A 24,869-nucleotide genomic window follows, 5' to 3' on the forward strand; every position below is an offset into this window, starting at 1 on the left:
ACGAGCCATTCGAGATGACGTGCAGTCTCCTCATGAAAAGACTGCAGGTCACCTCGCATGGCCTGTTGACGCAACGCTACCCCACCCAGGACAGGCTCAAACCGGTCCCGGATAGCCACGTCCACAGGGAGAGGAAGGCCAGTTGTTGTAAGCCCTGAAAACGGGTCTGGACGTAGGCATCCCTGCTGGTGCGGGATGATGCAATCACAGGATCGGGGACAGGATTATACACAGGCACCTCTGCGGTGGCCTGTTCTGCCTCCTGTCCCTGCCCCTGCACTGCACCACTAGCACCAGTGGAATCCCCACCTCCAGACCCCGTGTCTGTCCCTTGCATGGCCTCCTCCTCCACCAAACCCCCCACCAACCTGGATGACTCCGTGCCATCTTCCTCCGTGGACCCTGTGGGGTCTCAACTGCCCCTTCTGCTGCCGAGGAGTCCAACTTCGACCTTCGCCTCTTGGATCTTCCCTCGGCAGCTGCAGCCTGGGACGCGGCACCGGACTCCTCACTCCCCGACAAGATGACAACCTGGGAGGGGAGCCGGGCCTTGCGTCTCCGGCTGGCGGGATAATCCCTGCCACTGTGCTCCACAGCACCCTCTCCGCCCTCTTCTTCAGTTGATGCTTCAGACAGGGAGAGATAAAACACAGGCATCAGGGCACTGTACAATGGACTGATAAACAATGCCACTCATGTGCAACTGTCATGTGTGTAACTACAGACACGGTATCACACTCCACGACACGCATGCCATTTTAACTCACACACATGAACATTTGAACAGCAATATTGCACCAGGCAGCACCATCCATACACATTCAAAAGCATGAACAGCCAAAGGTGAGCCTGACATCACATGAAACACAAGCAGTGCACTAGACATGCACACACGCCACCACACTTACATGCATGTCTTCATCTCCTCCAACTGTTGCAGTGATGAGATCGCCCTGCATGTCACATCTGCCATTCATCCTTCTACATATCAGTGTCACGTGCATCCATGTTGCATCACAGTCGCACACTTGTCAGATACACAGACATGCACATGTATACAGTGCAGATACATGCATTATGAACCACCATCCATGCCACAACCATGCCAATGTACATACACAGAAATTCAAACATGTGTGCTCCCACACCTGCATTTGCCCAGCATGCTTACCAACACATACACCATCAATGTGTCTCACAACTGAGAGGACTCATATGTGGCAGCCTCACGCCCATGTTCATATACAACCCTACATGGCCCTACATAAACACATGTGCAACCTGCACACTACTGGCAAACCACGACACGCACAGCATACATCAACATGCATTTACACTTACCCCTTGACTCCAAACGGGTCTGCCTCTCAAGCATCTGGACGTAGAGCGCTGGGCATATGCGTTCCATGACCCTCATTTGATGGTTCGACAGCTGGCCCCGGCGCCCCTTGGCTTCCGCTGCTTAGCGAGGCGCCGGGCCTTGTTGAGGGTCCTGGACCTGAAGTCCTCCCAGCGCTTCTTGACATGATGTAAGTCGTGGACTGCCACCCCCTCCGCATTGATGGCAGTCACGATGTCCATCCAGATCCTGGTCCGTCCTTCATTGTCGGCGCGCAAACTTCCAAAGGGGGCATCATACTGCCCCAGGACTTGCTCCACCAGGACACCAACTTCGGTGGCAGTGAAGCTGGTGGCCCTCTGCCTCTCTGGCTGGGGGTTGCCAGTGCAGCCAGATGGTGTTGTGCTGGACATGGCAACTCCAGAGGCAGGAGTGGGTGGGCAACTGGGTCCTGGGGCTCGGCTGTGGAGCAATGGAATCCCAGTCGGGAGTCTTCGGTTCCAGCAGGGGTGGTCACAGCAACTACACCCCTGGCTGACTTGCTGGCAGCAAATGGCAGGGCACGTGGGCAGCAGGCAGTCAGGCAGCAGCAGATGGCAGGTGGGAGCATGCTCGGGGCTCTGGGGGGCAGTAATTCAGCCTTCTGGGCAGGAGCGTGGTCTTCCGTGTGTTTTCGTGTGGCCTGCTTGATACGGAGTGATTTGGCACGTGACAAAATTGCACGACAGCGTGTAATTCAAGGAAAGGGCCTTAGCACGTAAGCGCGTCAGCACACGCACGCGATTTCATTGGACCAAAGGCCCTTAGCACGTAAGCGCGTAAATTACATTACGCGCGCGCCCGTTTCCCTCATAGCACGTGATGACAGAGCACACGTGGAAAGACTGCACGTCCGAGTGTCATCGTGTGTAATTGGAGGAAAGGGCCCGCGTACACGCGTATCTGACACGTACGTGTGGGCTGGTTTAAAATCTACGTGTAGGGCGCCATTTCCATGTACGTGCTTTTCGTGGAGAGCGAGTGGGTGAAATCTGTACTTCTTGTCGGTTCACACGCGATTACTTCACAGCGTTTCTAGTTCATACTCCCTGTTACCTCTGACAGCTCTTTTCTGATTTTTTGTTGGGCCTGTTTCCTCAAACAGAGTTCACTTCTCCTTTTGTCCTGTCTCCTCAGACAGTGTACAATTCTTCTTTTGGCGGGGGTGTTGCCAACGTACACACGCATGTATTTTTCACGTTCTTTTTCCAGGCAGACGGTGAGTTCAGCACGTACTTAGCAACTGTGCTTGCCCCGTGTGTCGTGTTCCCTTTCAGAGGTCATTGTAGGCTGTGTGTATTACGCGTACGCTTATTTTTGTGTTTCTGGGTGCCACAGCATAGTGCGGGTTCATTTTTTCATGCACGTGGTCTACGAGCAGTTGCGTGCATGTTAATTTTTGATTTTGGGCTGCCTGTGAGTTGCGTGACCCGTCATCTTCCCCAGGGGTCACAGACAGCCTTGTTAGAGCACTAGGGTACGAATTCCATCTAGTATCCTACCCCTTTGACCCCCAATTGCCCAGGACAATAGTTTACTGCAACTCCCATACGCACAACAACATCAGTGCCATGGTTGGGAGGCGACCAAGCAGTAAGGGAGGCAAAGGTGGCCGACCTTCAAAATGTGGGCGTGGTGGGCGCGGTAGGGGATGTGGCCGGGATTTGCAGGGTGCCCCTATACCCCCATGTGTGGAGGAACAATCGGGGACACCCATGCCCCCCCATGGTTGAGGGAAACGCGGCTGACACCATCCCAGCTCAGCCCCTGTTGGACCAGCCCATTGTGGCACCTGAGCTGGCACAGGATGACTCCCAGGATGACTTCCAGGTCAGCAAGTCTAGGCCACGTGTGGTGGTGCAAGTTGTTGTCACCAATCAACGTGGATCTGGGGCAGCTATGTCATCTGCTGCCCCAAATGTGCAGGGTGGGGAGGCTGCAGGGGCAGCTGCAGCTCCATCCGCCCCAGCTCTGACTCTCCCAGCCAGGACAGTGTCAGTCCAGGTCCAGCAAACTGATGTTCTCCCTGCCAACTTTACCCTGCAACCAATGCCTGCATCAAGACCTATGGTCATTGTGCATTCCCACACTCCTACTACCCAGTCCACCAGTGATTCTGCCCCTACTGACGCTCTGGCTCCGCTCCACCTTTAAAGAAGAGGAAGAAGGGTGCTCTGGCACGACAGGCTGAGGCCCCAGACACGGCTACACACTCCGGCACGTCAAGGAAGCCTTGCTTTAATGACGCAGAACTTGATGCACTTGTGTCCTATGTGTCCTATGTGCCGGCACATAGCCGCGAAATGTTGGTGACTGCAGGGTGCAAGACCACACCTGGTCAACGTAGGGCACACTGGCAGACCAACGCCGACCGCATAAGTACCCTTGGATTTGTGAGGCGCACAGCTGATGATTGCTACAAGAGGTGGAATGACCTGAAATGCAGAGCAAAGAACAAGCTGGCCTCAAATCATGCAGCTGGTGACTGGCGGCGGGTCTCCACAAGAGGACAACAAACTCACTGAACATGAGTCTGTTGCTGGGGTCTTCGTCACAGAGGAACAGATCCAAGGTGTGGGAGAACTACCTGATTATGATGCATTGTCCGGTGAGTGCCCATGCATGTGTGTGTAATGTATGTGTATGTTGTTTGGGTGACGGGTTCTGATTGAGTGCCAGGTGAGGGTGTGTGTGCCTGAGTGGTATGTGTCAGACTTGCTCTTGCCCTCGTAGTGTAGCTGAGGAGTTCTTCTTGCCAATCTACCAAACTGATTGAATAAGAAAACAACCAGAACAGTTGATTGGCCAAAAGATGGAAGACCAACGAAAAACCCGGAACAACAGAGGGCAGGATACTACAACAGGATGTCTCAGGAGCACAGGCGATGACCCCAGGTAACTGCAAGAAGAGCACCAGTAACCACCATGCAATTCGTAGCAGTACTTAGAATAGAACCAAATAAAATAAGACTAACCTGTATCTTGTAAACACCTTGGACTGAAGAACCGGGTAAGTAGTTTCTAGGAATGGGTAGAACAGCCAGTAGATCGTGGAAGCCAGATGCAAAGGTAAGAACAAATCCAAGAAATAAAAAGTTCCAAGACCTAACCCGACGGCACGCGGACGCCTAAAAGGTACACCAAGGCAGTCTCTAGTCCGTGTACCGAATAGTTCAAGGTCCCAAGAACAATCCAAGGTCAAGTACACTTCCAAAGTCTAAATGCCGTGAGTGGAGCTGAGTTCCAGGCGTTGAAGGTCAGTGGGGTTGAAGGAAAGGATTGGGAAGCAGTAGATCCTACAGTTCCGTGCGGGCTCCGCTGCACCTTTGGCGGAACGAAGAAAGGCAAATCCAAAAAAAACGGTCCGAGGTCGTGAAGCGGTGCGGGCAGCAGCAGTACAAGAGGCAAGGCAGGGCAAATCCATAAAACGGTCAATGGTCGAAGAAACAAGGCGGTCAGCAGAGGCACAGGGGAATAGGCAAAACAATATCAATGGAGGGCCATGGTCGAAGAAGCCAGAAGATCCGTAGACAGACAAAGTTCCAAGAACGAGGAAACAACAAGAGCCTAAGAATACAAGATTCAGAAGCGCCGACTCGGAGTAAAGGCGGAGCTTAAATAAGGTCACCTGATGTAAATGGCGCTCCTCAACGTGCTAAGCGAAATCAGGAAGTACAGGCAGGACGCCATCGTTTCCATGCCAACCTCCAAGATCCCGGCAGCCGAGACCTTAAAGGACCAGTAGCTACCGATCCTCTGTCTAAACGCGAGTCAGCACTCCCACGTTTAGACATAACTTGATCTGTACTACGTCCCAATACATTTGAACGTTGCCAATATCTAACAGTATGGGTCACCCATGTGCTTCATCCAAAACATTCAGCGGCCTTGGATTTGGGTGTGACAGTAGCCCTTCTGCCCACAGTAGTAATTTAGCACAACATTACGGCAGTAGCCCTTGAAGTGGCATCTTGCAACAACATTGTTTGTATTTTTCAGTGTTCGTTCAGGCTGATTGTTTCAATTCTCCCACTTTTGCTACGCATTCCTCAGCCCTATTGTCACATTTGTGACATGTTTCTGTCATTGATGAACTCCACATTGGCCCACATGTGTTACCTTGTTAGGTGAATGATTTGACCATTCAGGCTGATTGAGTATTGGCCTGATCACATACATTTTTGGGGCCTGTTTGAATGTGGAACATGATAGTTGTTTCCTGTCATGTCGAAGTGCACAACCATTGATGTGTACATCGGCCTGCAATCACTGTATTTGTGTACACTGGATGTGTTGCAGTGTGTGGCACATGCGTATTTTGTCACACTATGTAGCATTTTTCATCTCATCATGTCCATCTCACATGGATGGCTGACAGTACTCATTCACTGACATATGGATGTACTTGTGGAATGTACCATGGCTATGGTACATGCCATCTGTGTGATGGCATGTGTCATGTATGTGTATTGGACATGCCACTCACAGGCCAATGTGTGATGGCAGTGCTACCCAGCATGCAGCAAATGTGTTGCTCTTCCATCTTGGTGTCATCAGTGTCTGCCTTTTGCCTCCCCTTCCAACTCAGTGACAGTGCATGCATGGGAGGGTTGTAGTCATGTGGGACATGTGTAAATCATTGTTAGGGAGAATTCTCTGTTTAGGCTGAATTTCCTAACCTAGTGAGTCCCCCAGCAGCTTTGCTGGATTTCTGGCGTTTGTTTTTTCCATCCTGCCAAGAGTGAGACTCTTTTCTCCCACTCTTGGACATGTATGTGTGTGTAATTCCTTTGAAATTTCAATGTGTTCGATGGGCTATGGGGTCTTTTACTCCATAGGGTCTCATATGTTTTTCTGTGTGTGTTACACCGCACCCTACGTGCCGTAACACTGGGGCGTCCTAGCAGACCCCCACCATAGACTCCATACCCGGGGACTGACTACTGTCTCCCTGGACATGTAAAGTCACCATTGGCTTTACTAGACCTAAATTTACTAACAGGACTAGTACCAACCATCTTATTGTGGACGTACTAGTAGGGGTAATTCGATTACTCCTAGACCTGTTACTCGAGGGGGCACTGTCCCGTCCCCCCTCGTCGAGTTTTGGCTGGTGGCAGTGGAAACTACTTGTTATGTTCGACCCCGAGCATAACCCTATGGGATTCGTCCCATTGTTGGATATTGATACTTTTTCTCGTTAATCTCTAACGTACCACCGATCTACTTATCGTAAATAAGTTTATCGGATGGTATTTTCTGCCAGAACTCGGTTTGTAAAATGGTGTCTGTGTTCGTCTCTGTGACTCCTAAACCAAAGGTTGAGCCTTTTGTTCCACTTTTGGCGGGCCTCTGTACAGAGACCCTCCAAAGTGGTGCCATTCTGTCTGGGTTACCTCAGGGGTGTGGGAGGGGGTTTAGGCACCCTGGACCGAGTTGCCTTGCCAACCCCGGTCGCACTCTGGAGTGATTGGCCCAGGTGGTGAGCCTTCCCGCTCACCACTTACCATGTGTTGATTGACAGCTAGGCTGAATGAATGGGGGTTTTTCTGCATAAAAGCAGGGCTTTTGGGACTGGATCTTCAGAAGTCGCCACAGGACCTAAGAATCCGACGAGGGTAACGCTGAGCCGACCTGCACGACGACACCTCCGGTGGAGCCCTGCGGAGCCGACACACCACTTCCCGACGACAGAGGAGATCTCCCTGCCGGAGAGTCTCTTCCCCTGGCTGGTGGGAACAACCAGTCCCCTTTGCTTTTTATTCGCCTAAGGACGCAGTGGTCGAATTGCCCGTGCAGAGCACCCCGGCAACCGGATAGCCACTACCCCTGAACCGCGACCAAAAGGTGGTGCCTTGTGACGGAGCACTCCGCGGCTGGTCTCTTCCCTGGTGGTGCACCGGACTTCATTTTCTTCGACGACAAGATCATCTCTACTCTTGGCAAAGACCCGACGTGCATCCACCACCAGGAACAACTGCCCCCGCCGGAGCTGCCCTCCACAACAAGGTACCGTGTCCGCCTGGCTTCCCTTTCGATCGGTTCGAGTGAGGTGTCTTAATCCTCTCCGTTCCGTTGGGTCGCCTCCAAGCTTTTCTCATCCTTTGTTCTGAACTGGTTCAACCTGCCGATAACAATTTGCTATACAGACTTGAATGCATCTCCACTAGAGACTTTTTGGGACATCGCGCCTTGCCTCTCTCCGAGTGGGCCTGGCCTCTGAACTTTACGATCTATTGTGATTCTTGCCTTCCTGCCTTGCATTTTATCCGCTAGGATTGAACTGTGTTGATTTCATGACCTGCCTATTTTTTTCTCTCCCGTCCTAACTAATATTCGAGTGTCATCTGGGTTGAGGTATAGACCTCTGTCTGAAAATAAGTGATACCGGTAGAACCTAGAGTTGTCGAAATATTGCTAGGGGGATTGATCGTTTTCGACTTCCTAGAGTAATTGTGTTTGATTTGTTTGCCGTGATTTGCCTTAGTGTTTTTCATAGATGTTCTGCTATAAATAAATGCCTTAATATCTTTACACTAAGCCTCGTTGCGTGTTTGCTTGTCTTGCTGTGAAGAATTGTCCTATTTTGTATACTCCACATACTGCTCAACTTTTCTTGAGAGAAGTCTGACTGCTCAGCCACAGCTATCACGTGAATCTGTGTGGTGCAGACTGCTACCAAGTGGGTTCACCGCCAACGCCTGTAGTCCTAAATCTTTTGCAGTGGTCCCAGAGGGAACTGCACAGGTTTCCGCCTAACAATCATGTACTGGTTCTGTAGCTTGTCAGGCCTATTTGTGTGCTTTGGTGTTAATGCCTGTTTCCATTTTTTGTCTTTCATGTTTTTGCAGGGGATGACGCACTTGATGCTGTTGAGGTTGAGGAGATGGTGCAGACCCAGGAGGAATCTCAGGCACGACCAGGCACCAGTGGGGGACGTGCTATGGTGGTGGGTGAGAACCCAATCTTGCTGCAGACCATTCTGTTCAGGGGTTTCTCTGGGTGCACCTCCCCAAACCTCTATTCAGGTGCTGATTCGGATGATGAGACCTATGTGCCGTCCCAGGTAAGTGTTTCTGGCAGGGATTCTGTTCTGTCCAACCCACCTGCACCAGGGTAGAACCCTCTATGGGGATGTCAGTGTTGGTAAATCCGCCTTTGGCGGTTACGGATGCAGGGTCACACTCCACAACATCTGATCCTGTTCCTGGGCCAGCAGATCAGAGGGGGAATGCAGTCCTGTAGCCTCAGGCAGTGCCGCACAGCAAGGCGCAGATCACCTTGCCCCAAACAGGTGTGGTACCCACCGACGCAGTGGCCGTACGCCACCAGGCAATACCGTATGGGAACAATCCATGTACGGTATGGCAACCCAAAAGGCAGCATCAGTTGAGATGATGGCTCAAGGAATGGAGAGGGTGGCCACTTCCATTGTACCCCCTGAAAGGCAGATGGAGCAACTACAGCAGGCAACAGACTCCATTTGCCAATCACACAGGGAAGACATGTTGGTGTCCAACAGGGACCGACGGGTGGCACTGGAGACTCTACGCCAATAGATATCAATAGAGTCCCAGGCCCACAGGGAAGCCCTGAGGGTAGAACTCCATCACCTCAGGGAGACTCTTGTTGACCTTGTAGCTTCCACTAACTTGAGGACAGAACAACAGCTGGAGCGGCTCACACGTTCGCTCTCAGCTGAGATGTAGGCAACTCGGGAGAATATGCGGGCATCACGTCAGGTGCTGCATGGGGACACTATAATCCTCCAGAACGAGACCTTCCACATCCGCATGCTTGCTGCCATGGAGGACCATACCAGGGCTTTGCATGGGCTGCCTCTCATAGCACCACCACCTTCTGATGCAGCAGCAGAGGGTGATGAGAGCGACAGCAGCAGTTCTCCCACATTGGCATAGCCGTGCAGGCCATGAGCCCATGGAGGTGTTTTTTTTTCCCCAACATCCACACAGGTGGCTGTTGGTGCACACCCTGTCTTCAGACCTCCTGGGTGGCCTCCCCCCCCATACCCCACATGGCCATTTTTGATTTTTTACAGTGTGTTGCCTTGTGTGGCCACCGTGGGCATCCACTGTATTCCGGCTGGGCACATGTAGGCTTGTCCTGAGTTTGGGTTAGATGCTTGGGTTTGTGAGACACACACCCCTCCTGCTTCCCATTTCCATGGGCTTGCAAAAGGTGTGCCCAAGTGACAGTGAATTACACAGTGACGTTGGACTCCCATGAGCTGTGTGGGCAGTCTGTAGTCAATACTGTGCATCCATGTCTTCCTCCTAATTTTCAGGTTCATTCCTCATGTGTTCACAAGGCCGTCTACTTTGGAGATGGAGTTCATGTTGTAAGCAGTGCACTTACACATTTGCGTGGCAGCAACACTGTACAGTTGGAAGGGGTCAATGTGCTGGCATGATCAGGTTGTAAGACTACCACTACTTTAACTTAGTACTGTCAAGTTTTTGCTATGTTTGAGGTTGTGTAGCTACATTGTGTTGTTGGTAAGTATTTGGTCATGTGTGTTGTTAGTTCTACATTGCTGGGAGCATATTGTGTGTGGCCAGGTGCCATTAGGGACACTGTACTTCGTAACACTTGTGTCAGGTTTTGGGGATTGCTTTGTTTGCTGTCACATAGCATGACATGCCATGGTTTGTTGGGTGGCGGTGCTGGGAGGGGTTGGGTGACATGGCACTGTTGTCATGTTGTATTTTGCAAGGGGGTAATGAATTTAGAAGCATAGAAGTGTGTCTTTTGATGACACAGAATTGGTGGTGTTTGTGTAGGTAGGGATGCACACAATGTAACACTTCCAGGTGACCAATCTCAGGCTGGTATGGTTGTGACAGTTAACTGTCCCTTATGTCATCATCATTGATTGTCAGCTGGTATGTGCCAGGGCTTTGTGCACTCCACAGGTGTGTGATTTTAGGTGAAGTAATTAGCCACCAGCAGCGTACGGGCTGACTCACCCCGTGCCCTTTACCCTCCCATGCGCAGCGGCCGTGCATGTGGTTGGGGATGTGGGGGCACCACCATGTCCATGGGCAGGCCCCGGCATGTTGCATCGTTGCGCAGGAAACATGCTGCCACTATGATCCTGCACACTACTGGGGGAGCGTATAACAGCTGCCTGCCAGAGCGGTCAAGGGAGCGAAAGCGTGACTTGAGCACTCTGAATGTGCGCTCCACTATACCCTGGATTGCAATGTGGGCTGTGTTGTATCTTACCTCGGGTGGCGTGGTGGGGTTCCCAATTGGCGTCATCATGTGGGTGCTCAGAGGGTAGGCACTGTCCCCTGGGGAGGTGGTGATGGGTATCATTAGTGGGGTTGTGACATTACTCAGTATCTGACATGAATGCATGTGCTGTGGCATTTATACCCACCGAGCAGCCATGTATCGCCATGCCGCCCAGCTTCTAGGTCCCGGTTTAGGGTTGACATTCTGTAAATAAAACTGTCGTTGGTGGACCCTGGATAGTTGGCATATACTGATGTGATGATTCCCGTGGCATCACATACTACCTGCACATTGATGGAATGCCAGTGCTTGCGGTTTCTATAGATGTGCTCTGATGCCCTCGGGGGACGTAGAGCGACATGGGTGCAATCAATGGCACCTAGGACTTTGGGAATTGTGCCACCCCGTAGAAATCCTGGATGGCAGCCTGCCTTTCTGCAGGTGTTCTGGGCAGGTATATGTGCCTGCGGACTGATGGGCGTGCACTCATGATGGCCAAGACCTGGTGTAGGCAGCGTGACTGCGTGGCCTGTGACCCCCCCCCCACTATAGCACTTGTCCACTGAAATGATCCAGTGGCTAAGAAGTGCTGTACATTGAGCACCTTCTCCAGGGGGCTGAGTGCTTGGGAGCACAGGGTGGGTGATGTGAGGTCATCCTCCCACTCACTCACCAGGTTGAGTATTATGTGAGGTGGAAATCTGTACCTCCCATACACCTGGTCATCAGGCATCCCAAAAAGGCTGGTTCTGGGTGTGAAAATTCTGGGCCTGACTATCCTCCTCCTCCTCCTCCTGCGGTATCCCACGACCACTGCTGCTAGGAACGGTATATTCATCCTGGCATCTGAGCTTGTTTGTTCTTTGCGTGCACTTTTATGCTGCGCGGGTCCACGTACGCCTGCTACCTGCTGGCGTACGTGTTTCCGGATTAGCGCGTCTTTTTTGGCGCACGCGTTAGCCCCGTTCGAATCCATGAATGTGTTTTTTGAACGTGCGTGTGGGCGTTCAGCATGCTCCCTGTTCCTCCTACTTTTGTTGTGTGCGCCGCGCTATGTGCGATTTCGCTGTGCGTGTAGTGCACGCTGTCTGGAGACGTGTGCACCAGCGTGCGCCACGCAGAATTTTGGCACACATCCTGAGATTTACACGCGCACGGACTTCCATGATTCGCTGTGCGCGGATTTCGCTGCGATTTTCGCACTGGCACTGCGATTCGCACGCTTGCGCCGAAAATTTCAGTGCACATTAATTCCATGAATTGGCCTGTATACCTGTCCGTACTATTCGCAGGCAAGTTGAATTTGTTCTAAGAACACACTCGGTGTCCGATATGTCTGTAATAAACCAAAATGGAGGTGACCTAAGTACACTATACCTGTCCTTACTGTTCGCAAGCAAAATGGAACCGTTCTGAGAACACACTCGGTGTCTGGGATGTCCGTAATTAACCAAAATGGAGGTGTCCTAAGGACACTATACCTGTCCGTAATGTCCTCAGTCAAGTTGAAACTGTTGTAAGAACACACTCGGTGTCCGGGATGTCTGTAATAAACCAAAATGGAGGTGTCCTAAGAACACAATACCTGTCTGTACTGTTCGCAGGCAAGTTGAAACTGTTCTAAGAACAAACACGGTGTCCGGGATGTCTGCATATATGCAAAGTGGGGGTGTTCTAAGGACACTACACCTGTCCATACTGCCTGAAGAACATCTACACACATTCACACCACACCCATAAGTTCTCTGAACATCGGGCCTGTCAGTAACTGTTTGTCGCACTTGTGTCACATTTTTAATTAGTTTCAGGACCCGAACACTGTCCGTAGAACACCCGCGCACATGCGCACAACCGTTCCCGTGCATTTGGTGTCCTGCGGACACCCATTCGCTTAGCGGACATGTTCGCAATGCCATCATGTGACCGCACCCAAGAACATTTTAAAAGTACCTTTTCAGGCAATCCACAGTATTTTATAGTAAAAATTCACCTATGTACCGCGACGCGATGTATTACTCTGCAGAGGGGAGAGACTTTGAAGTGCTTTTGAGACTACCGTCTCGGAGCAGGAGAAGACCTGCCCACTACCTAAGTAAGGCCCACCCTACATCTTCCTCTCTCCACCCGCCCATTCTTATCCCCGTGGCTGGTGCCCCCCCTTACCCTCCTTTCCCCTCCTCTCCTAGTGTGTCATGTGTAAAAACCAAAAAGAATATAAAACAACAAAAATCCCCCCCAAAAAATGCTCTTTTCAGAGCCGCCTTCCACAGTCTAAAAAAAGAAGTGACAAATAAATGGAGCAGGGCCCTGTGCATTTTTTTTTTTTAGAAGTCCGCGGACAGTTCGCGAACTTCAAAAATGTTGGGGTGCTGCCCTATCAAAATGATTGCACTTTTCTCTGGGAGGAAGTGGTGGCTCTGAAAAGAGCCTTTTGGTGGCGTTTTTTTGTGTTTGAAAAACTTGAACTAGTCAACACCTACTGCAAAATGGATGGCTGTAATTCCACAAAAGGACGCAATGTATTTTGTACATTTCTCAGAAAAATCTGATTACCAGCATAAGTAAGATGGACTCCATCTCTGCGAAAAATGTATGTGCTACGAAACATAATATTTTCATTGTGAAAAGAGGACATGCCAACATCTCTTAGAAAGGCACAAACAGCCTTATTATTTCCACCGTGCTTTCACCATTTGTGGACCAAATGAAGAAGAACGCAGCCACATTTGTCTCTGCGCAATACGAGAAAATATTACTTGGTAATTTGGAAACATTTCCATGACCTTCCCAAGTCCTCTTTCATCGCAAATTGCAAAGAAATTCCTGACATATGTCCTAAACTGTTCCCTCCACAATGAATTAAATTAAAACTGGATGAAGCTCTGTCTCCAAACTAGCACAGAGAGGTACCACGTCCAGCCACTTGATTTCACGCACTCCATGCCATTGCACTTCCACATGAGGGAATCCAAGATCTGCAGCTACTCCACAGCGTTCTGCATGCACCTCCAACCAATGTATCCATGAGTCTCCCAAAATCCAGACAATTTGTTTTCTGAAACACACAGCCATAGCTAACTGTTCTTCTCTCCAGAAAAATACTTTCTGACAAACTCTCTCCTTACACAACACACCAACTAAACTTTACTGACCAATCAGTTGCTCTGCTCATTCTCATTTGCATGCCTCTCCACCCCAAAATCCCTGTATGTAATACACAATGTCCGCGGACTACCGCCGTGTCCACGGACATATTGAAAATCTGAGCATGCTGAATGTAAATTTAAATAGTGTGCTCCATTTCCCCTTTGAGTTTGGCTCTGAAAAGAGCATTCTTTTTTGTTTTTTTGTAGATGCTTCACAAACACCTGTTATTTTGCATATTTGTTTCCCTTACTTTACTCCTAAAATCTTCACATAGACTTCTCCAAAGCAACCCTTACATTCCAAAACAGAATTGCATTTCCCGAAAAAGATAAGGAAATACCATCTTCTTCGAAATTAACAGCATTACTGGAATGTCAATGTTCTCATTATTACGGAAGAACATACCAGCTCTAAGCATGAAAGCACACATGCCTTGGTTGATTGCACACCTAGCAATGTTTTGCTGAGGACAAAAAACAGAACGATTGTCCCATTTTGCCGTAGGTACTAATCCAGAAAAAAATACTTTGCAATTTGGAAGGATGTTCATTACTGCTTGAACCAAGTGTTCCAAATCTTCCAACAAAGTAGGGGCACTGACATAGCCTAAATGGAAAACTCCATAATGCAAAACTACCACATGAGGACTGTCCATACTGCTCATATCTTTACAAACTTGTACAACTCCCTGTACATTGCAATCAGGCACAGTGCTCCACACCACCTTCACTCTTTAACATCAACATTATTTGCCACATGCCTGCTTTGAGCATACTGCTGTAAACCATGCACAAGCATATCTCCAAGCACCAACACCCTGACTTTCTCTACCTCTGCCATCTACCCTACACTCTCTTTCAACACAAACCCACAACCTCAACATCTCATTGGCTGATCCCTACAGTCACCTTTCCATGCTCCATTTGCTGGAAAACCCTGGATGTGGCACGCTCTGTCCACTGACAGCCGCGGTGTCCACGGACCGTGTAACTCTTAGGCAGCTCTTCTACCCTTTCCACATCACTTTCTGTGCCATTCCCTCATTGGATAGCGCTAAGCAGTCACACAACCATCCACCAATCACATCCAAGACCTCTACATCTAACACCATCATCAGAGTTCAGCACTTCAAATGTACTATAGATCACTAAGTACAAGTCTCATATCATTGAAAAGCACTTACTACAAAAACTACTGTACAAGTCTTCAAGATTTCTACTTGCAGCTGCGTGCATATCCACATGCATGAATACAAACTACAGGTATTCATATTTTCTTCACAGTGCGTGTACAACTCTTACAAATGAATATAAACAGAGTAAATGCCACTTAACCTGTATAGCCTATAAAATTAACTTATTGTCATTTTTTCCATCTGCTAAAATCAACTATCACTTCCAAACCTGTCTGCTATCTAATTTATTTTTTACACACACACCTATCTAAAAAATTATAACATTTGAAGATGGAAGAAATAACAATATAATTGTGGAAAAACACTTAGTAGTGTATCATAAAATTACACACAGTCAGTAAAATGTCATGCATCTTCATACACTCACACACATAGACAATATCATTGAAATGCTCCCAGCTGTAATAACACCACTACCTGTACATCACATCCTTCTACTTTATTACCCACAGCTTCACAAATACATATATTCCATGCTTTTTCTATACAGTTTCTACCATTTACCTAATAAAAAATGCAACATAAATATAACATTATTTCTTCTTTCTCCTAACATTCTATAACACAGCTTTAAAAAAGCAAGTGAATTTCATACACTTAATATTCTACTCATTTACAAAGCTGCATGCATACACTACATTCAGAAATCAAACAAGAATCCTACTACAAAGACATACAAATGAATCTCTCAATTAACATTGCTGCTATAAACACACACAATTACTGACTTCTTTCTTTTACAATTGCAGTGGCAATCACTCTCCTGGAAAACAGCAACATCTGAACTACAAACACCAACTACAAAGAAACCTGCTCATTCCACAAAAAAAGAGTAAGTACAATACTACCCTAGTTTCTCTGCCTACTCTTTAAATCTCTCTACAATCTTGCTCCCTCTTATCTCTCCTCTCTTTCTACACTCCCTCGCACTCCCTTCACTCTGCTGCTCACTTTCTTCTCACTGTTCCTCCTTCCCCTTGTGTCACATCCCGTTTCCGCTCCTTCCATCTCCTAGCCCTCCCTGCACTGGAACTCCTTACCTCCCCCACTCGGCTCTATTTCTACCTTTTCCTCATTCTACACTTTCCTCAAATCTCTCCTTCTCCATTCCCCAACATGAAACCCCTCCCACCTTCTTGCCCCCTCCCCTTTGCCTTATCTCCTTAATGATCTCCCTCCCCTTCCCTCTCTCCCCATTCTCACCTTTAACCCATCTGTTTCCCTCCTCCTCCTCTTCCCCACCCTTCCCTCTCTCTCACTTCTACTGCACTACTATCCTTCTCCCCTTCAGTTTAATTGGCCTACTTACTGTTTCTCAATTTTAAATTGCTTCCACTGTTACTGTTATAATGTTAATTGTTATATGTATCATCTCGTTATTAAAATATATTACTCAGACATACTGTGTGGGTGATTAATGTAATTTGTGCACCAAAAAAACAAAGATGTGTGTACCATTCTACCCACAAATCACCATTTATTAAACAGGGATTATCATGCAGAAAGGCATACAAATCCCCGTTTTTCAGAGCACAAATAACATAACTCAGCCCCTAGAATATTACTATTACAAAACAAAGAATTGTTTTAATTTTAGACCATTTGATTTACTATTAGTACTTATCTTCAACACTAGCTCACTTGCTACTGTCATCTGATCCGCAGTATAGTACCACACAAATAGAAGAATAGCCTTCCCAACTAATTGTAGCTGCCCAATGCACAATCACACACCAACACTCATGCATGCAGCACACATACATTGCACAACAGCCCAACCCATACCTTCTATTTTCTGGTTTCAACAGACCCCACATAATGCCTACCAGAAAGCAATTCTGTAGAAAGCAATGCAGAAATAGAGCAAATGAAAATAAAAATGTCCAAAATAAGCATCCATCTCTAGCAGAGTTTGTACAAACAGTTCAAACAAAACAGCTAATACAGTCATTTAGCAAAACTAAACAATCTTCCAGTACATAAACTTTGCCTCCTCTATCAAAATGTAAAAGAAAACAGAAAATGATTAACAGACATGCATCTACCACTAATGCTAAAACTGCTCCTAAAAATCTTGATATAGTAGGAAGTAACCATACCAAAAAAAGTAGATTAGCAAAAATGTTCCGCCACAGAGTCCTTCAGAATCTTATAAAAACAGGAGACAAATCATGTACAACCCTTAAAAACTAGCGTAGAAAATTAATCTTAGAAACTTTGATAGAAATTGCAAGCCTTCTCAAAAGAAAGTTATTTATTTTAGTGTTAAACAGAATGAAACCACTAACAAATCTAAGTGCTAAATTACAAAAAAGGCTTCTCAATAAACGGAATGTCAACAAAAATAACTTCTTGAATATCTGTGGTGGTGAATGGAGTCACACCACAAGCACAGACCCATATTTCAATGAAAGAGCATACAAACAAAATCAAACAAACACAATTGCCATCCATAGCAGTGGACGAGGTTATGAAAAACTTAATAATACCAAAATGGAACAAGAAATACTGCTTACAAAAATATCCCCAGAAAACTCAGAATCAATTCTCCATTCGACTGAACCAGAACGTCCAGTATACAAATGGTCATTTACGTCAATGTGTAACATTGCCAAAAAATCTTTGAAATCTTTACGCCAGATCCTCAATCAATATGTGAAAGGCAAAGATAAAATCAAAAAAAAACTGCTGCAAAATAAAGATACCTGTCCAGTGCGCCAATACACGGGACTGCAAGGACATTCATTGGCATTTCAGGACCTATTTGCAAAAGCAGCTTCCATCATATCAAAATGATATCAACACATCATTCAACTATAAGAAATCTAGTCTATAAACTGTACTATGCTAAAAGTTCTGCTTTAGCACTAGACAATTTAAATAACTATCTTCTACATGGTACAGCCAATACCTACTCAAAGAAATCAACCATATTCAGAGTAAATAATTTGGAAGTGAAAACCACTTACAAAATGCAATAGCTTTAAAACAGACTAGAAACAATTCTGCATATGGCAGCCTTCTACTACACACATACAAAAAAGGAATACTAAAATTCAAAAGTACATACGCTGAAATACCAAACTGTGTGTGTGTGTTGCCGCAGAAATTTTTATAAAAGTAACACAAAAACCATAGCCATGACATACAAAATAGAAGAGAAGGAAGATTCAAAATGGTTTGAATTAGCTCTCTTCCTTATAGCAGAAAAAAATATGAAATAAATGACCCCAACAACAATCAAACTCTGTCACGTGCTATCACAAATAATTTGGAATTATTCCCTCTACCAAAACCCCTGCAACAACTCAATTTATATGAAAGCATCATAATTCAAACAGTGCACCGATTTCAAGCAATACTACGCCTTCAACCAAAAACAGCAAAATTACCTCCCTCTGAATTGGTGAAAGGCATTTGCGGCAAAGTAGTATATTTACCATTAGATCTAAAAGAAAATGTGCAACCACTGGGAGTGCAACGTCCAATAGATCAATCTATAGTTGTCTTAGTAAATGGTGTACCTTTAAAAAAGACAACTGGTAGACTTACATAAAGTTAGACAAGCCTTGCAATATCTAAAAGACAATAATGAATACTACAAAGAAATAAATATTGAAGAAAACTTAAGGGAAACAACTGAAATAATTCAAGAGTCACCAGAAACTGGTCAATTTGAACTTCTAGATTCTGCTACAGTATCCAATATTTTAGACCAGTATACAATTCATCCATTACACTCTAATGACACCATAGAAGATGCATTAGAAACATACTAAATGCGACAAATGAAAGGATCACCAATCAGCATATGGGAAAAAAGTATAGAAGCACATGCTTTTCCTCTACTCTTCTACTCTTTCTTAATGGCAAAAGGAGGAAGGTACGATGATAGACCCACTCAGATACAGCATCAGAATACCGCTCATTACGGATGCATTCTGAAGGTCCCAGATTTAGACAAAATGTGGAATACATATTCCCCCTACTCTTTGAAAGTGAACTAGCAACTCTATGTTACGGAGTTGCACACACATTAAAATCAGGAACCCACTTTCAAAATATGTCAGCTACGCAATTACTACAACAGTGCAAGAAAAAGATGAAGTTTTACAATCAAGCATTACAAATCTGTCAGCAAACATGCGTGGTACAAAAGAGTACTGGTTCTGACGTCACGGAGATGTACGTTGTATGATAAGAATCCTTGGCCCACCCACTTGGTTTGTTACATTAAGTTGTGCAGAATATGCATGGAAAGATCTACATGATTTCCTACGCATATCAAACAAACATAGATATACTAACACCTGGAGAACTTTGCTCTCTAGATCCCGTTAATGTTTCAAAATATTTCCATCATCACTTCATTGCTATGCTACACTTTATTTGTAATAAAGCTGTTCCTCCCCTCAGAGAAGTGTCACACGTCTTTTGTAGAAAAGAATACCAAGACAGAGAAGCACCACATATCCACATGCTTTTATGGATTAAAGATGCTCCTAAATTTGGTCAAGACAGTGATGCCACTGTGTTACAGTTTATCGAAAAATATGTCACTTATGAAATTCCATCAAAAGCAACAAATAGTGATCTTCGTGCACAAATTGTACAATTTCAAGGATACAAATGTGGCAAATATTGCCGTCGCAAATACAAAAACAATGGGAAATACTACACTAAATGCAGTTTTGGTTTCCCTAGACCGGTTACAGAAACAGTTGAAGTGAACAACTTGTCTTCAGTTAGACATAGTGTTAAAGGTAATTCACGTAAAAATACATATTAAATAAAAAGAACAGAAAAAGCAAAATATATCAATGATTACAATGCAATCATTGCCCTATTGTGGAATGCAAACATAGATGTGCAGTACATTGCAGACAATTCCACTGAAGTTGCATGATATGTTACAGCCTACTTAACGAAAGCAGAAAAACAGAGCTTCAAGACCTCTGGAATGACCTGTCAGCTTGGGCGTAAAAATTCTCTCCATAGAGAATGTGGCTACTGTGAAGCTGCAGACTGTTTAACCGGTACTGCTTTGTATGGAAAATCTGAAAATATAGCATGGCTAAGTCTTGGTCCTGCTAAATCTACAAAAAGAGTTCTCAAATCATACGATGACATAGAAACAATAGCCAAAAATGATCCCAACAGCCAAGACATTTTGAAAAACAATTTACTAGACACATACTACCCAAACAGAAGTACCACTTTGGAAACCATGTGTCTATACCACATAGCCCAAAACTTCACATACAAAAAGAATATAAATATAACATAAAATATAAAACCTGATGAAAAAAGATAGATACAGAGTGACAAATTGTGAAGGCAGCTTAGTAAAACGTACCAAACCAAGTTTAATTAATTATATCAAATTGTCCTTAAGAACTCCTCAACATGAAGAACTATATTACATATCCCTGCTACAACTCTTTAAACCATGTAGAAAAGAAGAAGAAATGCTAGATAACTATGACTCCTATGAAGACGCTTTCAAAGCAAATGAAAGCACTATCACCGATGTAAACTTTACACAGTACAAAACAATGTTGCACAAAGAACAGCAACACAAAGAAGAACTCCAGGCCCAACTAGATAAGGACACTCCTGACAGTAGTCAACCTTCTGTAACAGGAAGCCAAGAACCACTGGGACAGCCACTAATGATGCAGAATTAGCTATGACAGAAGTAGAAAACACCATGGCACTCATTACGAGTTTGGCGGTCACCATGCCGCTATTGGTGGCATGGCTCCCGCCGAAATCGCGTCGGGGTCCGGGTCCTCGGAATGAGGATTTACCGGGACATTCTGAGTTCGGAAGGCCCGGTAATTCCTCCCTCCAAGCACCCAGACACGGTCCTTCCCCATTCCCATTTCATCCCCCATAGGGCGGAATGGGAATGGGAGAGAGAGCAAACAACGGGCCATTACGAGATGGCCCATTGTTTGCTCCCTCTTCCCCTCACGGGACCCGGTAAGCACGCCTGGTTTTCCCAGGCGTGCTTTCCGTGTCCAGCGAGAGGAACTCGTAATGCGGCGGTACGGAGTGAACGGCGCCGGCACCTTTTACGGCGCCGTTCACTCCGTACTGCCAGGGTCGTAAATGAGGCCCCATGTGTCAGTATGAATATACAGAAGACTTAAGTACACTACAATCAAAACTAAACAATGAGCAGCATAGCATTTATTAATAAGTAACAAAGGAAATTGCACATGGTGTACAACATGAAAATAAAGAATGTACCTGCCAAAATTACAAACCTAGACTATTATACGTCAGTGTTGAAGCTGGTTCAGGCAAAACATTCTTAATCAAAATCATCAGCAAGTTCCTTCAACAATTGACAAACAACAAACTGGCAGCTGTTGTAACTGCCGCCACAGGTTTAGCTGCCTACAACATAGGCGGTGTCACTTTACACCGATTACTACTCCTGCCAGTAGAACACCAAAACAAATTAGAATATTACAAACTTTCTACAGAAGCTGCAATGGAACTACGCAGAGTGTTAAAACAAATGAAAATGCTACTAATAGATAAAGTGAGCATGGTCTCCAACCTAATGTCGGCTTTGATTCACCTCAGATTACAAGAACAACTTAAAACAAACTATGAAGAGCTCTTTGGAGGAAAACACATTATTGTTTTCGGAGATCTTCTTTAATTCACACCTGTGAACAGTAAACCAATTTTTAAAACCTCTGGACACAAACTTTTCCAGAAATCTTTTGGCAGCATAGGAAATGTCAACCTTTGGCAACACTTCCAATACAGAGAATTAACAGAAAACATGCAACAGTCTGCAGACCTCACCTATGCCAACATTTTAAAAAGTATTAGAGTTGGTGTACTATCTCAAGAAGCACAAGCAATATTAAAAACCTAGCACATCCATGTACCTTGTGGCCATAACTCATGTGCTACTGATGTTATGGAACAATTAGCATACAAAAATGTCAATTGTATGTCCTTAATGGCAACTCTTGCAAGCTGTTCCAAATTCAATGAAACAATGTTGAAAAAAGAAATGCAACCAATAATTGAAATTTCCACAACAGACACACTGGACGTACATGGTATGACACTACCCATGTGTCAACAAGCCACAACAAGACTAAATACCTTAGAAAATTCCATCTCCAAAACAGCTGGTTCGGAAAAAATATTAAAATTATCCTTAAACTGTAGAGTAATGCTTAAACGTAACCGTGATGTGGAGCAAGGATTAGTCAATGGAGCACTGGGTACAGTTGTTGGCTTTCAAACATACCCACGTGACAACAACATTCCGTTTGTCAATATTCTCTTTGACAAACTTTCAGAAGTAAAAAGGATAGGGCGCTCAACAGCTCGATTCCTTCTCTTCAAAGACATGTATGTACGCAGAGAACAATATTCTCTAACTCTAGCATACGCAGTCACCATTCATAAATCACAAGGTCTTACCCTAGACAAAGCAGTGATACATATTGGTAACACAGTCTTTAAAGAAGGCAAGAGCTACTTAGCACTATCCCCCTTACGTACACTTGACGGTCTATTTCTAATCAACTTTGATGCAAGTAAAGTAAACACTGATAATCCTTGGATTTTAGATTAGAATAGACTATGTTCACTATACACCCCCCATCTAAAAACATATCCTTTTCCACAAAAAAGAAAATGTTGTAAAAGAAAAATAATTCAAACAGCAATGCAACAGGATCTCACTGCAAATCCTCAAAAGAAACAAAAAGAAGCTAATACTTCATCAATTACCACAACCAAAGAAGAACCTATCACTCAAAGTAACTCAGGTACTTCTTCAAAGAAGCAACAAACACTCTGAAAAAATGACTTGGACACAGACCTAGCTGGTCCATTCAAATTTTCAAATATAACTGGTGTAGGTTGCAACGCAAATGTAGCAATGACTATTCTATTTCAATTACCACCAATTGTTGACAACATTTACTTACACAGTATAGACCAATTGTGTTTGCAAATGTTAGTACTTCATAGAAACGCAACAAACAATCCTGGCAACACGTATAGTGTTCATGGAATAAAACAAGAATTGGACTACTGTGCTGGAATGGTGAAATTCACTATAAACTGACAAGAAGATCCGCAAGAATTTCTTATGTACTTACTACAAGTACTTGAAAACAAAAACAAACCTATAAATGAAATTTTCCAGATTTCATACATGTGGAAACATACATGCACTCTCTGCAACAATGTGACACAGGAACAAATCCCTAATGAGCGCTTCGTGTATGTATCCATACCTAATTGTGAATCTGTTCCATTTCAGCAACTTGTACAAAAGGCAAACCATGGTATATTATGTACTACCTGCAATTTAGATATTTGCTCCACTTTACTAATACAAACACATAGTAAATAAATAATACTAATGCTTCTACGTTACAATGCAGATGGTACAAAAAACAACTGCAAGCTGACTGGATTCACACATGGTCAAGTATCACTTGGTAAGAAAACCTTCATAACAATAGGTATAATCTACTAGGCAGGAGCCACAACCAATCCAGGTCACTACACTGCATATATTAAAATGAAATGTGGATGGTTTGAATGTAATGATAGTACCATTACTCTAAAGCAGAGATTACCAGCAAATCTTACAAACGCTTATTTAATCTCTTAAAGCCAAAATTTAATAACTAATCTGTACTTAAACATTATGAAAACTTCAATTAAAAAAATATAAACTGTTTCAATACGCCAACGGTATCTAAATGCCCCAAGATTCTACAACAACCAAACTGATAAATGTATACCACTAAATTATAACAAGAAATAAACAGTTAGAATACGCCAACAGGTATCTAACTGCTCCAAAAATGTGCAACAAGCCAACAGATAGAACATTAGCCAAAAACACCAAGTGAACACTAAAAACAAAACAAACAAATAGACTATAGCATAACAAAAAAAGTATTTTTTATCGACCACGCAGGAGCCACAACCAATGCAGTTCACTACACTGCATGTATTAAAAAGAAATGTGGATGTTTCAAATGTAATGATAATGCCATTACTATAAAGCAGAGATTACCAACAAAGCTAAATGCTTATTTAATCTTCTTAAAACCAAAAATTAAGAACTAATCTGTACTTAAACATTAACAAAACTTCCAGTAAAAAAATATAAACTGTTACAATACGACAACAGGTATGTAACTGCCGCAAGATTCTATAACAACCAAACAGATTAATAAATACCACTAAATTATAACAAAAAATAGACAGTTAGAATACGACAACAGGTATCTAACTGCTCCCAAAATATGCAACAACCAAACAGATAAATCAATACCACTAAATTATAACAAAAAATAGACAGAATACGACAACAGGTATCTAACTGCTCCCAAAATATGCAACAAGCCAACAGATAGAACATTAGCTAGAAACAACAAGTGAACTCTGAAAACAAACAAACAAATAGACTGTAGCATAACAAAAAAAAAGGGGGTTTTCAATCTGACATGGATTTGTTTTTTTCCCCACAGACCCAATGATCTGAAAAACAAACACAGAAACTGAGCAAATAGCACAGTACACTGGTTTGTAATCTACTAAATATGAGGGTCAAAATGAATAAATGATGTCTATTGTTCAATGCTGTAAGTCCTTAGAAACTACCAATACTAACATGATCTTTTCTTTTATCACAGAAATTGACAAAGAATATATGTACTCCAGTTAACAAACCAAACAGTAAATATATTACAATAAGTACATCTCATACATACTGCTCCATAACACAACCATTGACGCAAACAGTGCATATAACTTCGGTCTTGGGGTGCATGCTCATGCACCCAAGACTCTAGGACCTGGCCACAACCACCGCAGTTTATCATACCC

This window comes from Ambystoma mexicanum, chromosome 7q, assembly GCF_040938575.1.
Source record: "Ambystoma mexicanum isolate Mex_15411 chromosome 7q, UKY_AmexF1_1, whole genome shotgun sequence".
Taxonomy (NCBI): Eukaryota; Metazoa; Chordata; class Amphibia; order Caudata; family Ambystomatidae; genus Ambystoma; species Ambystoma mexicanum.